Here is an 18273-nt window from a genome sequence, read left to right as displayed (position 1 = left end):
CCAAGTATGGACCAAACCAGATCACAATGTAACTGGGAATCATTTAACACAATAAATAAAAATACATCAAAAGAGAGGCATTTATATTATGTGGTTTTCTAAATCGACATGTGGCCCACAGGCATCCTCATGTATAGCTGAGTGGCCTGCTTCTATTTGATTTTGACATCCTCTAAATATATGTTTTTCTCTTTTTAACAAGGAGGTGATTCGGGCCAATTCCATTAGACTTGTGATGGAGAGAGCCATCTGCATCCAGAGAGATGACTATAGTGACTGAATATAGATCAGAGCGTAGTATTTCCACCTTTTTATTGTTGTTTGCTTGTTTTTTCTCTCTCATTTTTCCCCCTTTGATCTGATTTTTCTTGTGCAGCACGATAATTGTGAGAATATATGTAGAAGAAGTACACATGTTTAACCTATATTGGATCACTTGCTGTCTACAGGAGAGGATGCGATGAAGGGAGGGAGAAAAAATTTGGGACGCAAGATTTTGCAAGGGTGAATGTTGAAAACTATGCATATATTTTGAAAATAAAAATAAAATAAATATATGCTCCCCCATCCAGAGGGCTCCTAGATTCTTGACTGTAACTTTGAATAATAGCTGAACACGTAGATTGTGACTATTTCAGATCTTGCCTTGTGCCTGTGGCCTGAAGACTAGATTTAATGCTCCTTGGAATCGCTACTCAGATCATCATTCAGAAACTAACTGTTCCTACCCTTCTAGCCTTGCTACACCTTGCCCCCATGCACATATCTATAATTCCTTACAGTTCATCCCACAGGACACACCCATCCTTTGATGCCCAATCCAAAATTCCCTCTCTCATCATCTTCATTTGTTAGTTTTCCTTGAGTTTTAGCTAAAATCCTACCTTTTGTTAGATTGCTTTAAAATGAGAGCCTTCCCTTTGAGATTGTTGTTAAATATTTTGCATTCCCCCTCCCCCCAGTGGTTCCAAGTTCAATGCTCCATCTACTGCACCACATAGCTACCCTCAATTTGAGATTACTTCTAATTTACCCACCATCCTCTCCACTTCGTTATTTGCATGTTATCTCTCCCATTTGACTGTGAAGACTTTGTGGACTGGCAGGGGCTGTTTTTACTTTTTTTATACCTCCAGTGCTCAGTTTCTAGACACATTGTAGGCATTTAATAAATATTTGTTGACTTGAAATAGAATGGCCCAGCTGTTTCTTTATGAGGCTGAAATCCAAGTTAAACACCCTTGAAAAAAAATAACAATAATAATAAAAAATTTAAAGTGCATTTTAAAAATGAACCCCTGCACTCATTTTATCTTTCAGCCCTTGGATTCTTATCTTTTAAAATGGGTCAATCTGAATTTTATTCCTTTACTTTCTAAACATAGTACTCATGGTTGGTGCAAACTCACAGTAAGAAAGAGAGGAGTTTCCATCTGAGGAAGGAAACTTTTTAATCAGACCCTGGATAACTGATCACTGAGAGCACTTATTAGAATTACCAAGAACTACTTACTGTCTGGCTCCCTGGGCCCTCTCAGAAAAGGGACCTCTCTGGGAAACAGAATCTGTTTGACTTTGTTATCTAATTATCCTCTGGCCTACAAATGGGTATCAGAGGAAACAGCCCAATGACAGGTGGCTAGAAGCTGAGCTCCATAGACACACTGGGGGATTTTCCGCCTTGGCACCCAAAAACAGGAGGCTCATTGAGAGAGTCTGCAGCCATCTTCAGCAGAAGCATCTCCTCCCTGTTCTACTTCGAGAGAAATGCACTTTGTAAAAATGAGTTTTTCTAAAGTCTTCCAAATGCTTTCTAAGCCTTATCTAATTAGTGTTCACAATATCCCTGTGAAGAACATCTGGGGAAGGTAGCACAATTTCCCTTTTGCCAGTAAAGAAATTAAGCCAAAGAGAAATGCTGTTATTGCCTAGCTTTTATTAGAGTCATTCAGCTAGAAATAAAATTAAACTTCTCTGTTCTCTGTTGGAGAGAAACCCATGCTATATCTTTGGACTCTTAGCTAGCACACATGTGTATATATATATATATATATATATATATGCACAATTCATACAGACATGTATGTGTACAAATACACATATGTGCACGTATGTATATACAAATAGATATGTGAATGTATGTTTGTAGATATAGATGTATTTGTGATATGTAGAGTGTTACAAGTGATAAGTCATTCTGACTACCTTGCCCATCATCAACTACTTCTATAATTTGGTTCAACAGGTTAAGACAGGAGAAATATCAATAAATGAGGCTTTCACACTTTGGTAGATGGACACATAAAAGGGAACTTTTCTTGGCTTTCCATGTAGATGCCAATTAACTCCCAGCAGAGTCCAACACCTCAGGGGGACTATCTCAATGATTTCATGAGAGGCTAAGAATATAATTTTCCAACTGTATGCCAAAGGAACTCCAGTTTCATTATATAATGATATATACCTTCAGCCTCTCTAGTCAGATTTTCATTTTCATATATGTTATCTGCTGGTGTTGGTCCCTTGAGTTTCATAAACCTATTAGATAGCTAATGAATGAAAAAAAAAAAAAAAAAAACCTCAAAAAGAATTTTAAAAAATAGATTAAATCTACCAGCATGATTATTTTTATTAGCTCCAAAATACAAAGTCCTTGAGGGAAGAGACAATTATTTTTGTATGTGCCCAGCACGCACAGTATGCTACAAAATGGGCCCTTGGTAAATTTTGTGGTTGCTGTTGTTGATCAGTCATTTCAGTTATATCCAACTTTTCTGTGACCCCACTTGGGGTTTTCTTAGCAAAAATATTGGAGTGATCTGCCATTTCTGTCTCCAGAAGAGGATGAGGAACTGAGGCAATGAGGGTTAAGTGATGTGCCCAGGGTCACAAAGTTAGGAAATGTCTGAGGCCAAATTTGAATTCAGGAAGACCTGATGCTCTATGTACTGCATATACTTCAAATTGTCTGTGATACCTAATCACTGAAGTGCCTGAGATGTGCTCCCTCAAAACCAGACACACCAACACCTTTTCTATGCCATTGGTCAGGCTTGGGTAATACCCAAAAGGTAAAGAAATTGTGCTTTATGGTGGTGATGGGGGGAGGGAGCCCATAGTTTCTTTCTTTTTCTTTCTTTCTTTGTAAAGAAATTGTGCTTTATGATGGTGATGGGGGGAGGGAGCCCATAGTTTGTTTGTTTGTTTGTTTGTTTGTTTCTTTTTTAAATTTATAGCTTATTATTTACAAGATATATGCATGGGTAATTTTTCAGCACTGGTAGTTGCAAAATCTTTTGTTCCAGCTTTTCCCCTCCTTCCTCCCCACTCCCTCCCCCAGATGGCAGTTGACCAATACATGTTAAATATGTTAAAGTATAAGTTAGATACAATATAAGTACACATGTCCAAACAGTTGTTTTGCTGTACAAAAAGAATCGGACTTTGAAATAATGTACAATTAGCTGTGAAGGAAATAAAAAATGCAGGTGGCCAAAAATAGAGGGATTGGGAATTCTATGTAGTAGCCCATAGTTTCTTGAATGAAAAAAGAAAGTGTGAGTTCTGGGTGATAGGAGAGTGAGGTTACTGATAGTAGGTAGGATCCTTGCCCCTACTTCTCCTTCCATGGTCCTAAATGTTGGAAAACATTTAGGATAACCAACTTTTGTCCTTCAAGACCTTTCATAACTGGATCCTAGCCCTTTTGGATGCTGTGTCTCTAGGATCTCAACCCTCTCTGACAATGACACCTTTGTAGCAGGTAGAATGTAGAACATAAAGTTGGGAGAACTGGGTTCTAATTCAGGTAGAGACACTCACTAACTCTGTGTTTATGGACAACTCATAGCTTCTCCAGGTCTAGTTTTATAAAAGAAGCTAATAACACATGCTCCTCAGGACTGTTATGAGAAAAAGCACTTGGAAAACCTCTTGATCCTATAGAAAATTTTGTTATGATTCTAAGAGGCAGGATGCAAGAAAAGGAGAAGTATGTTGGGCAGGGGAGTCCAAGGAGACCAAAGTTCAAACTCCATTCTGCCAGATCCCACTTATACAGGGTGTTCCAAAAGTCAGTGAATTTTAAAATTATTTAAACTTAAGCTATTTGGGACACCTTGGACAGCGCTCAACAGTCTGCAAAGGACTTTACCTATATGACTTCATTTGGTATTTTTTAAAAAAATTTAATAGCCTTTTATTTACAGGATATATGCATGGGTAACTTTACAGCATTAACAATTGCCAAACCTCTTGTTCCAATTTTTCACCTCTTACCCCCCCACCCCCTCCCCTAGATGGCAGGATGACCAGTAGATGTTAAATATATTAAAATATAAATTAGATACACAATAAGTATACATGACCAAAACGTTATTTTGCTGTACAAAAAGAATCAGACTCTGAAATATTGTACAATTAGCTTGTGAAGGAAATCAAAAATGCATGTGTGCATAAATATAGGGATTGGGAATTCAATGTAATGGTTTTTAGTCATCTCCCAGAGTTCTTTTTCTGGGCATAGCTGGTTCAGTTCATTACTGCTCCATTGGAAATGATTTGGTTGATCTCGTTGCTGAGGATGGCCTGGTCCATCAGAACTGGTCATCATATAGTATTGTTGTTGAAGTATATGACTTCATTTGGTATTTAGGAGCTAGATGACTATGGGTACCTTCCTTCATCTCTTGGATCTTTAGTTTCCTCATCTGTAGATAATACAACTTGTTTCACAGGACCATAAAATCAGATCCCGAAGGATCCCTGAGTCCAATCTCCTCATTTTATGGAGAAGGAAACAAAAACGGCAAAGAGAAGGGACTTGCCCACAGTTAGACGACTGGTAAAAGCCCAGAGTTCAAACCCATGTGTTCCTGATTTCAGGAATGTTCCGTCAGCTATATCATCTTTCCATTGCTTTGGGGAGAGAAGCAGATAATCTATATAAAATATTTTGCAAATATCTAAGCCCTACATGAATGTTCACTAGTATCATTATAACCTTATGTAGAAACAGCCTCATTTTCTCATTATACAGGCAATCTTACTACTTTTCAATCAAATATCAAATACTAATAACTTCTAAACTTCAATTTAATTACCATAGAACCTATGAGAGACAATGATTTTATATAAAATGGAAACACCTTATATCAGATAGAGAAACACCTACAATATAAAAGACAATTTTTAAAAATCTCATTTTAGACATACTTAAAGATTAATTCAGACCTCTCCACCTTGATTGACTTCCCAAAGCAGGCCTTAAATGCATTCTCTTTATGCCTTTTTAAATTAGAAGGTACATCAGAAATAGAATGAATAAGTGAGTGAAAAAACATTTATTAGACACTAATCAAAGGATCATAGATTCAGAGCTTGAATTGACTTTTGAGGTTAAGGAGATAAAGAAAAACGTGGCCCTGAAGTTATACAAATTGCCCATGGTCAAGCAAGTTAGTATCTGAGTCAGGATTTGAACTTGGAGGCTAGCATTCTACTATACCAGCATTTCTCAAACTTCTGGGACTCGAGACTCCTTCATACTATTAAAGATTATGGAGGACCCCCAAAGAGCTTTTGTTTATGTGGGTTATTTCTATAGTATTTATTGTACTAGACATTTAAACATCTTAGCATTATTATAAAAATCATTTTAATTTTGTGGCCTGTCTGACAGGATCTAGGAAGCTCTGGTAGTTCCCAGATCATGCTTGGAGAACCAACGAGTTATATTATGCTAAGTCTCACTTCCAGTGTGCCAGGCCCTTTGGAAGGGCCCAAATGCTTTGACCAAGTTGCCATAAATCACTTCTCAGTTTAGCTGGAAACAGGACATTCCAGTCACATTCCAGTGCCTGGAGTTAGTCCCCTTCGATATTAATCTCCAGCTTTGAAGCTCCAATTAAGCCCAGCTGAGGCAAACCTCCTCACCGAATCCAAGTGGTACCAATGACCCTGGCAGGTGTCTTCCCTAGGGCCAACCAGGTGCTCTGAAAAGTTGGTGATGGTGATGGCAACAAGACTAGGGAGGAGATGGTCCCAGAGACAATCTTGCTTTGTTGACAATTTTCTTCTGCCCTTTCCTTTGATTCCTGAAGTTATCTGGAACTCCTCCCTTCCCAATCATTAATCAGGACACAGCTATCTGAAATATAGCTGGCCAAGCCAGTTTGCAGTGCCTCATTCCCCCAGCTCACATGAAGAAAAACTCTTTTGGTTCCTGACTTAACACACTGGTAGCCAAGAACAAATGCTCTAATTGCTCTGCAGTCCTTCCTTTATTACCAGAAATCCATCCTTCCCAACCATAGCAGCCTTTGAGCACATTTATGGGGCAGTAAAACTTTACTGCAGGCCAGTCCCAGCCTTTCCCACATTTCTGAATGAATCCCTCTCTGACTAGTGTCTACCCTCAATTTCTCCTTTGAAATGCTAGCATCCGTTCGACTCCTTTTAACATGGCAAACAAATTTAAAAGTGGCAAGAGGGAAGAAGTCCCTGGAGTCCTCACGGAGAAAGGCCAAGAGGGCAAATGTCCTGATATATCACATTTGCCCTCATCCCCTCCTCCTCGTGGTTCTCTCTACAATTTCCCCCCTTCCTTGCTCTCTTCCATCCAAAATTCATCAGAGAAGAAGCAGATCTAGTTCATTTCTCACCCCTTTAGTTTAGACTTCCACCTAAACCGGCAGCCGGAAATCCAACACAACCCCATCACTACTCCCCTGTCACCGCAATGAATGAGCAGCGAAGATGCCCCGACCATCCCAAGAAAAACTGGAAGGACACACTTAGAAGCCTACTTACTGGCTTTCCATAGCGATCATGGCTGGGCACCAGGGACGGAGCCCCAGCCTCCTTCTGCTCTGGGGCTTCAGCAGCTCCCTGCAGCAGTCACACAATCAATCCCCTTCTAGTCCCCAGGCAGCTCAGTGAAAGGGTGGCCCTAGCAAAAATATAAACAGCTTGTCAGCACAAGCCAAAGAGGCGGGACTGCAGTATCAGGGGATGAGGCTGGCCAATGATTAGCCTCTTTGGACTCTGCTTGTTTAAGATACTGAGTTTCATTGTGAAGTAGGGGAACAAGAAGGGGTGTGTGTGTGTGTGTGTGTGTATGTATGTTAGAAATTAAAATAGAGATAGCGACACAGAGAAAGAGAGGGAAGGAGAGAGGGAGATAGAGAGACAAAACACAGAGACAGAGAGATAGAGAGAGAGGAAAGAAAGAGGAGGGGGGAAGAGAGATGGAGGGAGAGAGAGAGACAGACAGAAACACAGAGAGAGAGGAGAGAAAGAGGAGAAGGGAAGAAAGAGATAGAGGGAGAGAAGGAGGGAGACAGAGAGAGAGACAAAAACACACAGAGAGACAAAAAGAAAGACAGAGACAGAGGAGAGGGGGAGAGAGAGATAGAGGGAGAGGAGGGAGACAGAGAGACAGAAATACACAAAGAGACAAAGACAGAGAAAGAGGACGGGGAGGGAGAAAGATGGAGGGAGGGAGAGAGAGATAGAAACATAGAGAGAGAGGAGAGAAAAAGGAGAAGGGAAGAGAGAGATAGAGGGAGAGAAGGAGGGAGACAGAGAGAGAAACACAGACAAAAAGAAAGACAGAGACAGAGAAAGAGGAGAAGGGGAGAGAGGGATAGAAGGAGGAAAGGAAGGAGACCGAAACAGAAACACACACAGAGACAGAGAGAGACAGAGAAAGAGGAGAGAGGGAGAGAAAGATAGAGGGAGGGAACAAGGGAGACAGAGAGACAGAAACACACAGACAGACAGACAGACAGAGAGGAGGGAGAGGGAGAGAAAAGGAGAGAGAAGAGGGGGACTGGAAGGGAGGGAGACTGTGCAGGGAAAGTTGAGGCCTCTCTATTTCATTCAAGCAGCAATCCATGTTGAAAAGTGAGTATCTCCAACTCCCTCACCCTTACCCCAGTCTTTTCAGGAAAGGAGAGGAGAACAGACTTACTACATAAATCACCATTCTTTTTTCCTCCTCTAGCCACTGGCATGTTCCCACCCTCTCTTTCCCCTCCCTCCTTTGCTTTCTAGAGTTAATAAAGAAGTTGGGTGTTTTCAATCCAAGAAGGAAGTTTGAGGCTTGAGAACAACTCACCAAACTTGTGGATCTGAGAGCTGGAGGGAAGAAAGAACCTCAGGGGCTGGCTGATATCTGACTAAGAATATATTTGTTGAATCTATTTTCTGAAAAAAATACTAATACTTGCCTCCTCTCCCAACCACGCCAAAATAAAACAAAACCTATAAAAGCACAGAGATATACAGATGGTCTGAGAGATAGACAGAGGGGATAGATAAGACAGAATGTTTCTTTTTCTTAGACATGTATGAGGCGGGGGAGAGGGAGGGGGCCCATAGTGACTATACACAGTGACTTATGGGCCTTACCTGCCTCAGCCCAGGTAAGTTCGCAGTCATTGCTTTCTGGCCGCCAGGCCCAGACTATCAAGAATTTAGCCTATCAAAGAGACAAAGCCTCTATAGTTTCTCTTCTGGCATGTCAATGCTCCTTGACTTTTCAATGACAAAGATCAAAATCAGGCGGAGAAAAACCAGCTCTTTATCTCCCTGTGTTGGTAAAGAGCTCACTTTGATAAAAAGAGAAATCAGGGATTGCTGGGTTGAAAAGATGTACCCTGTGTGTCTACTTTTTCTGTGGCTGCTATAGATGGACTAATTATTCCCTATGGTTAGAATGGTCTCCACCTCTCAGAATTTCTAAGTTCCTTTGAAGCTTATCTCAAGGACTATCTCTTACATGATATCTTTCTTTATAATCCCCAGTTGCTAGTCTAAATCTCCTCAACCTTTTTTCATTACTGTACTCCATCAACATGAAAAGAAATCAATTCTAAAGTTTCCAATGCAGATTCACATAAGAAATAAGATAGATATTAATTTCAATATGATAATGGAGTTGTTTGCCAAATATTCCATACCCCTTGACCCATGTGAATGTATATTCCAGATTGGGAACCCCCTGAGACATTATTGCTTCCATTGCTCCAAAAAAGATATTAATTTTAATACGATAATGGAGTTATTTGCCAAATATTCCATGCTCCTTGACCCAGTCTTATTCCCCATGGGAACCCCCTGAGACATTATTACTTCCATCGCTCCAAATTACTTTGTATTTTTCTTATATTTAGATCTATTGTATCTAATTATTTGTCTACATCGTGTCACTACCACATCCCTCCCCCAAAAAATATAACTGCAGAGACTTTTGTTTTTGACTATGTATCATGCACAGTACACCCAGAACAATGCTTGGCACATAGTAAATGCTTAATAAATGTTGACTGATTAATTCATATTTAGGCAATATCATGTTGTCATAACAATTAGTAAAAAAAATACTAATACAGTTGACACTAATTTGTCATCTCTAAAGTGAAATACCGAAATCATCATAATTATGTACAAAATGAGGAATGCTTGAACATCAAGAATATACACTTATTTTTAAAAAGGCAATTCAAGACCTCCAAGCCTTGAGTTAAAGGAGAATTGTGCTTTCTACTCTATGTTAGATTGAAAAAATAGTGACTCATGATTCCATCATGAAATGCTCTAAACACAGACTTTTTCCTAGAATTCCTACAGAACTCAGAAAGGCCTCTTCTGTTTCACTTGCCTCTTTTTATTACCATCACTCTAGATAAAATTGAGGGCAGTGTTGACTCACCAACTGGGATGTAACTGTCTCAGTTCTTTGATACTTCAGGGCACTAATGATACTCCAATCATCCTTGACTCTTCCCTCTCTCATACTTGACTCATCACATACCTGATATAGCCAATTATTATCAATTGTACCTCCACACAAGCTCTCTTCAATCTATTCCTTTCTCTCCATTCACGTACTACAATCCTCATCCAGATTTTCATATTAGCCTTTTTATTGGTGTTTTTGCTTTTAGTCTCTCACATAATCCACCCATACTCCACACAGATGGTAAAATAATCTTCTTAAGATAAGGTTCTGATAACCTTACTCCCCTGCTTAAAAGCCTTCAGTGGCTCACTATTTTTTTTTTTAATTTTAATTTTTCCCAGTTACATGTAAAAAACAACATTTTTGGTTATATGTGTACATTCATTTTTAAAAATATATTTCCTTACAAATTATGTTGGGAGAGAAAAATCATAAGAAAAGGGAAAAATTATGAGAGGGAAAAAAAAGAAAACTAAAAGAAAGTGAAAACAACACATATTGATTTACATTCAGACTTCATGGTTCTCTCTCTGGATGTGGATGGTGTTTTCCATCCAAAGTTTATAGGGATTGCCTGGAATCTGAACTTCTAAGAAGAATTAAGTCTGTCACAGTTGATCATGTTGCTATATACAATGTTTTCCTGGTTCTGCTTATTTCACTTAGCTTTTCTTTCCAGTTTGTTTATCATTTTTTATAAAACAATAATATTCCATTACTTTCATATGGCATAACTTATTCAGCCATTTCTCAATTGATGGGTATCTATTTAACTCATTTTCCAATTCTTTACCATCACAAAAAGAGCTGCTACAAATATTTTTGCACATGTGGATCCTTTCTCCTCTTTTATGATTTCTTTGTGATACAGACCCCGTAATGGCTGGCACTGCTGGGTCAAAGGTATGCCCAGTTTTATAGCCCTTTGGTCATAGTTCCAGATTGCTTTCCAGAATAGTTGGATCATTTCACTACTCAATCAACAATATGTTAGAACAACAATTCCAGTTTTCCCACATTCCTCCAATATCACTATTTTTTTTTTCTATCATTTAAAGTCTTCCATATCTGACTCTAATTTCTGTTGTCAAATTATTTCAATCATGTCTGACTCTTGGTGATCCCATTTGGGGTTTTCTTGGCAGAGTTACTAGAGTAGTTTGCCATTTCCTTTTCCGGCTTTTACACATAAGGAACCTGAAACAGAGTTAAGTGACTTGTTCAGGGTCCCCACAAATAAAAAGTGACTGAGGGCAGATTTGAACTCAGAAAGATGAGTCTTCCCAATTCCCGGTCCAGTGCTCTATGCACTGTGGCACCACCTAGCTGCCCCAATTTACTTTTAGTCTTATTTAACAATGCTACTGTCTTCTACAAATACAATATTTTAGCTCTTCACACTCAATCTCTGTGCACTGACACAGGTCATTGCTCTCATCTAGATTTTGTTTCCTCCTCTATTCAAAGAATATTTGTCTTCCTTCAAGACTCAGTTCAAATCTCAACTGTGTCCTAGAGCCTTCCCCGATTCCACCATTTACCAAATGCTTTTTGCTTCATTAGTTGCTTTGAATCATACTAATTTGTATAATTGTTGTGTCCTTTAAGTGGAATTTAAGCAGCTTCATCTCTGCTACCCATCACATATTTAATTGGAGCTGATAGGAGGAGGAGGAGGAAGAAGAAGACGAGGAAGAGGAGGAGGAGGAGAAGGAGGAGAAGGAAGGAGAGGAGGAGGGGGAGAAGGAGGAGGAGGAGGAGGAGGGGAAGGAAGAGGAGGAGGAGGAGGAAGAATAAAGGAAGGAGGAGGAGGAGGAGGAGGAGGAGGAGGGAAGGAAGAGGAGGAAGAGGAGGGGAAGGAAGAGGAGGAAGAGGAGGGGAAGGAAGAGGAGGAAGACGAGGAGGAGGAGGAGGAAAGGAAGAGGAGGGGAAGGAAGAGGAGGAAGAGGAGGAGGAGGAGGAGGAGGAAGAGGAGGAGGAGAAGAAGAAGAAGAAGAAGAAGAAGAAGAAGAAGAAGAAGAAGAAGAAGAAGAAGAAAAAGAAAGAAGAGAGAGAGAGAGAAGAGAAATAAAAGGTGAATGGAGGAGAGAGAACTAATTAATTAACAAGCATTTGTAAAATGTCAAGTATGTTTTAAGCATGGTGAGTATTCCTGCCAATAGGATAAATCACAATCCATCCATGACTATGTGTTCTAGTCCCTGTCCTTTCATCAATACTTTAAGCAATAGTGGCCAGGGTATATGTCCTTTTAACATTACATAGATATCAGGGCAAGATATGGATTGTATTTCTGTTTAATTCCTTATTCTTGCTATATTATACTCCTTTTCTGGTCACAAATCTCTTTAATAATAACTAGTCTATAATTTATCTTTGCCCTATGTGGCACAGTGGATTGGGACCAGACATGGAGTCAGGAAGACCTGAGTTCAAATTCAACCTCACATGCTTTCTAGCTGTGTGACTCTAGATAAGTCAATTGACCTCTGTCTGCCTCTATTTCCAAAACTGTAAAGTGGAGATAATACTATCACCTATTTTCCAAAGTTGCCATGAGGATAAAGTGAAATGATATTTGTAAAGTGCCCAGTAAATGGAAATAATAGGCACTTAATAAATGCTTCTCTTCTTCCCTCCTTTTTTTAATGCCTTACTTGATAATAATATCCAGAAGATCACTCACTGAATAGAGCTATCTCTGTTGCTGAATCTTTCAAGGTTTGATGATTCTTTATATTTGCATGGGGGAGTGTGACCTTTAAGGCAACATTTTGCTTTGAATGCCTTTTTAAATAGTCAGTTAAAAATATAAATAATGACATGTTGCATTTTCTGTATCTTCCTTATCTGTTCATTAAGGATGAGTCAGTTATGCCCGTAAAGATGTGTTGGTTGTAGGCACAGAAAGGACACTAAATAAAAGTTTCCTGAATTTGTTTAATTGAATCAATGTGGATGATCTCATCATCTAAGTCCTTTAACTCTGTATCATCCTTGGACATTCTTATCTATTTCCCCTTCATCTTCTAGGAAGAACTTGCCCAACACTGGAAGCCATTTCCTGGTTTTTTTCAATACGTCTCCATGTCAGCTTCAATGCCCTGTGTTCCCTCAATTTAACTATATGACAGATCCACTACCTTTCCTATAATACTTGTCCACAGTGGTACCTTTTACATAAGTTCTTATGCATACACAAGTCATTGTATGGTGATATTATACTCACTATACAATTTTCCAGATGGGATCTAGACCAAGCTGACCCCAAGTCATGGTTCATCTACATTGCTTTTCTCTCTCTCTTCCCCTTCCTTCCCCCTTTTCTTTCTTTCTTTCTTTTCTTTTTTTTTTTTTTTTTTTTGCTAAGGCAATTGGGGTTAAGTGACTTGCCCAGGGTCACACAGTCACACAGCTAGAAGTGTTAAGTGTTTGAAGACAGATTTGAACTCAGGTCCTCCTGACTTCAGGACTGGTGCTCTATCTACTGCGCTACCTAATTGCTCCTCTCCTTTTATTTCTCTTTCCTCTCTTCTTCTTTTTCCTTCTTCTTTTCCTTCTTCCTTTCTCTTCCTCCTTCTCCTCCTTCTTCTTCTCCTCCTCCTCTTCCTCTTCCTGCTCTACCTCCTCCTTCTTCTCCTCTTCCTCCTCCTGCTCCTTTTTCTCCTGCTCTCTCTTTTTTCTCTTGTTTTTTCTTTCTCCTCCTCCTCTTCCTTTTCCACCACTTCCTTCTTCTGCTCTTCTTCCTCCTACTCCTTCTCCTGTTGTTGCTTTTCTTTCTCTTCTGTTTTCTTCTTTTCTTTCTCCTCCTCTTCTTCCTCTTCCTCCTTTTTCCTTCTCCTGCTACTTCTCTCTCTCTCTCTCTCTCTCTCTCTCTCTCTCTCTCTCTCTTTCTCCCCTCCCTCTTCTCTTTTTCTCTTTCCACCTGGGTTCAAATTCCAAGTGTTATTTACTCCCTATATGACCTTTGGCAAATTCTTTAACTTTTCTAGCGCCCAGTTCCCTCATCTATAAAATGAAGGGGTGGGACTGGGTGATTTCTAAACTTCCTTCTCCTTTTAAAGTATTTTCGGGTATTTCTTCACAGTCCTAGTTGAAAGGAATCTCAGCAGCCCTGTCTAATCCGTATATGAAATGAATCCATCCAATGACACACCCAACAAATGGTTGTTCAATCTCTATTTGAAAACCTCCAAGAAATGGGAACCCACTGCCTCCCAAGGAGAACCACCCCACTGTGAACTGCTCTTACTATGAGACAGTTTTTCCTGCCATTTAGCCTAATTCTGCCTCTATAATTTCCATCCATTATAACTGGTTCTGCCCTGCGGGGCCTTTTCCAGAGGCTCTCTACCACCTCCTTCAACAGTAGGTCAGACAGCAGACACATTTCTTTCCTCTTACAAATTTATAGTCTAAAGACAGATAAAAGAAAACTTTTATGCTTATTATGTCTTTTCTCACTTACGTTTTTTTAATTGGAAGTCAAAAGAATATGTGAGTATGTGTTGTGATCTATGCTTTTGTGAAGAAACAACTTTGCTCTGGCCCATTTAATCTATGCTTATTTCCCAGAAAAGATAGGATATAAGATGAATTGTGCATAGATAGTTAAAAGGACCTGAGGAGAAGTTGTTCAGAAGTTTGAAGACAGCTCTCATCTCCCTCCCCTTGAATCTTCTCTTCCCAAGGATAAAGAGCCCTGGCTCTATCAAATGATTCTCATAGAATATGGACTCGATCCTCTTCTAGTTCCCCTTCTCCAGATGCTCTCTAGCTTATTTATGGTCTTAAACTCTTCTGCCTAATACTAAAGCTTAATACTACACTCCTGGTGAGATCGGATGAGAATAGAGTACAGTGGGATCTATTTAGTCATTTTCAGTCATGCCCAACTTTTTGTGATCCCAATTGGGGCTTTCTTGGCAAAATACTGATTGTTAGCCATTTCCTTCTCCAGCTCATTTTACAGATGAGGAAATGGAGGCAAATAGGATTAATTGACTTGCCCAGGGTCACACAGTGTTTAAGGCCAGATTGGAACTCATGAGGATGAACTTTCCTGATTCTAAGCCCAGTGCTCTGTGCACTATGGAACTGTCTAGCTGCACTTACATTTTATAGTTGAGGAAACTGAGGTACAGAATTTACTTGTTATCACATGGTTAGTGAAGAGAAGAGTCATTTGGGTCTCCTGACTTTAAATGAAATGTTTTCTCTCACACTAAGGATGTGTAGCATGGTAGACAGAAGCAGCCATGGAATCAGGGGGATCTGGATTCAAATCCTACCTCTGATACTTATTGGGTTTGTGACAGTAAGCAAATCATTTGACCTTTCAGTAATCTAGGTAGCTCTTTGAGACTTTCTTCAAAGAAGGTCCTGACCTGCTTTAATGGATGGTTTCCTCACCTGGAAATTTCCTATAGAAATATCTCTATAGTCTCTACTGGACTCAGAGATTAAAAGGACCCTCCCAATGACTTTCAAAGAGATTTTTTTACTTGCTAGTTGTGTGGATTGTGGGTAACATAGTCACAGGTTATAAGACTTGATTTCCTTATCTTTAAAATTGGCATAATACTACTACCTCCTTCATAGAGTTGTATTATATTTAATAGGATTACAAGTAATTCAAAAGATGATAGGAAGACTTTTATAAACAGCAAGACATTACATAAAGATAAGTAATTATTAAGCTAATTATAAACTCTACTACCTCCTTCAACAGTAGGTTGGACAGCAGACACAATTCTTTCCTCTTACAAACTTATAGTCTAAAGATAGATAAAAGAAAATATTTAACTTTTATGCTTACTATGTCTTTTCTTACTTTTTTTTTTATTGGAAGTCAGAAGAATATGTGAATATGTGTTGTGATCTATGTTTTTGTGAAGAACTTTGCTCTGGCCCACTTAATCTATGCTTATTTCCCAGAAAAGATAGGATATAAGATAAATTGTGCATAGAAAGTTTAGAAATAAAAGTGGAGGTTAGAAGAGATGTGTGTGTGTAGGTGTATAGATAGATGGATAAACTTGGGTATAGCTGGTTTAGAAATTGAAATGGAGGTTAGATGAGGAAGGCATTTCCATTCAAAATGGCAGAATTAAGTGGAAACTTGCTTCACTGACAAAGGTGCATCTTACCAACCATCCCTGAGGCCTGTTTCTTTCTTGACCACCACACCCCTTGTAGTTGGCTTAATACTATTATTAAAAATAATACACTGAATAATTATAGAGGTAGATGTGTACTTTAAAAATGTGGGCAGATGATATCACCACTTTCCACATTTTAAACCATAAGATTATGCAATTCTGTCAATGACTATGTGCCTTTTGAGAATGGTCATCATCCAATTAAAGGCCTTTCCTTGATCCAAAACAGGATGAATCTTAGTCACCCGAATCTTGGCAACCTGAAACTTCAATTATCCATAAAAGCAGAGCTTTATTTAATTCTTCCAAATGGCTAAAGCTTCAATTAACTGGGTTAATTCAATGTCCCACAGCCCACTCAGATGATCCAGAGGGTCCTAGTTGCTTGGATGCTAACACGTTGTGGGAAAAAAAGGGCTTATAAGGTATCAATTTTTCAGAGATTGACACAAGCTAAAGGCTCCACTTGGTTGTCAAGAGGCTATCAAATTTTGTATCACAAAAAAAAGTTGAAGTTACTTTTAAGTCATTGGCCATTACTTTTTAAAAATTTTATTTATTTAATATTTTCCCCCAGTTACATTCAAAACAAAATTGAAGCACTGATGATGGCATTCAAAGAATAGTTTTCAATAGTTCAAAATTGCCCTAAGGAAATGTAGCAAACAGTGTTCCAACAAACATGAGTCATTCCTGGGCTAATGTGTTACTTAATATTTTCACCAGTAACCTTAATGATGGAAGAACACATCCTTATTAAGTCTGCAGAGACCAAAAGTTTATGGAAGAAGTCATCATTTCCTTGGAAGATAGGATCAAAATGCTTGCAGACACTTAATTATTCAAACATCTCAAACCTTTTGAAACCACAAATGTTAATTTCTCCTGTGATGTAAGTCTGTTGTTTTAGTCATTTTATTTAGTCAGTAATATTAGCATTTAGAGAGATTTGTATCTCCCTTTTATTATTTTCAAACTCATATTAAGAAGGCATCCAGAAAACTAAATGGATGCCTATCAGTTGGAAAATGGCTGAACAAGTTATGGTATATGTAGATAACACAATACTATTGTGCTATAAGAAATGATGAGCAGGTTGATTTCAGAAAAGGCTGGGAAGATCTACATGAACTGATGCTGAGTGAAGTGAGCAGAACCAGAAGAATATTGTACACAGTAAGGACAAGATTATGTGATGATCCCCTGTGATGGACTTGGTTCTTCTCAACAATGCTGTGATTCAAGGCATTTCCAATAGACTTGGAATGGAAATGCCAATCATATCCAGAGAGAGAGAATTATGGAGACTGAATATGGATTGAAGTATAATATTTTTGTCTTTTGTTTGTTTGTTTCTTGTTTTTTTCCCCTTTTGGCCTGATTTTTCTTGCACATGTTATATATTATGTATATATAGAAATATGTTTAAAAGGATTGCACATATTTAATCTATATCAGATTGCTTGCTAAATTGAGGAGGGGGAGGTAAGGAAAGGAGGGAGAAAAATTTAGAACATAAATTTTTACAAAAATGAATGTTGAAAACTATCTTTACATAAATTTAGAAAAATAAAATGCTATTGAAAAAAAAATTAAAAAGCATCCAGAAAATTGGAGACTTGGTCAAAAATCAAATGAATGGGATTAGAACCTAATGGGTTCTATATGGGGTGATACAGCAAAGAGTAAAAACAAATGATAGAAATATAAGATGGCAGGGACTAGCCATGACAAATGTGGTTAAAAGGTAGCTAAAGTTCTTAGGCTAAACAGTGAGTACATTGATTATAATTTGTGAGAATTAAAACCATTCCCTAATTTATAAATGGTCTAAGAGATATGAACAGGCATTTATAAAGAGAAGAAATCAAAGCTATCTACAGCCATATGAAAAAATTCTACAAATCACTTCTAATTAGAGAAATTCAAATTAAAGTAATTTGAAATTCCCTTTCACACCCCTCAGAGTAGCCAAGATGATTAAAAGAAAAAAAGAAAAATGCTAAGTGCTAGAGTAGCAATGGGAAAACAGACACATTGATGTATTGTTGATGGGACTGTGAATGGTTACAAATTTTTTGGAAAGCAATTTGGAATTAATACAAAAACTTACTGAACATTGTTTTTTGATCCAGCTGTATCACTGCCAGGCCTATACCCAAATGAGATCAAAGAACTGGGAAAAAATTCTATCTACAGCATCTATCCATTTTTAGCAGCTCTTCTACAGGAAAAGGAAAGAAGGAAGGAAGGAAGGAAGGAAGGAAAGAAGGAAGGAAGGAAAGAAACTAAAGAGATACCCATTAATTGAGGAATGGCTAAATAATTTTAGTATATAAATATAATGGAATATTATAGCGCTATAAG

At 38.5% G+C, this 18273-nt stretch overlaps 1 protein-coding gene across 2 annotated transcripts in view; it reads right to left on the bottom strand.

Moving 5' to 3' along the window:
* TRIM2 (tripartite motif containing 2) overlaps positions 1-6958 on the bottom strand; it is a 121949-nt gene extending 114991 nt beyond the window's left edge. For both annotated transcript variants that reach the window (XM_031941969.1, XM_031941967.1), the window contains exon 1: positions 6811-6958. The gene's annotated coding sequence lies outside the window, so the exon portion shown is untranslated. The remainder of the gene's footprint in view (positions 1-6810) is intronic.
* Positions 6959-18273: the final 11315 nt, after the last annotated feature.

Source organism: Sarcophilus harrisii, chromosome 6, assembly GCF_902635505.1.
Source record: "Sarcophilus harrisii chromosome 6, mSarHar1.11, whole genome shotgun sequence".
Taxonomy (NCBI): domain Eukaryota; kingdom Metazoa; phylum Chordata; class Mammalia; order Dasyuromorphia; family Dasyuridae; genus Sarcophilus; species Sarcophilus harrisii.
Note: the sequence above shows the minus strand (reverse complement) of the source record. Positions and strands in the feature narration are given on the sequence as shown.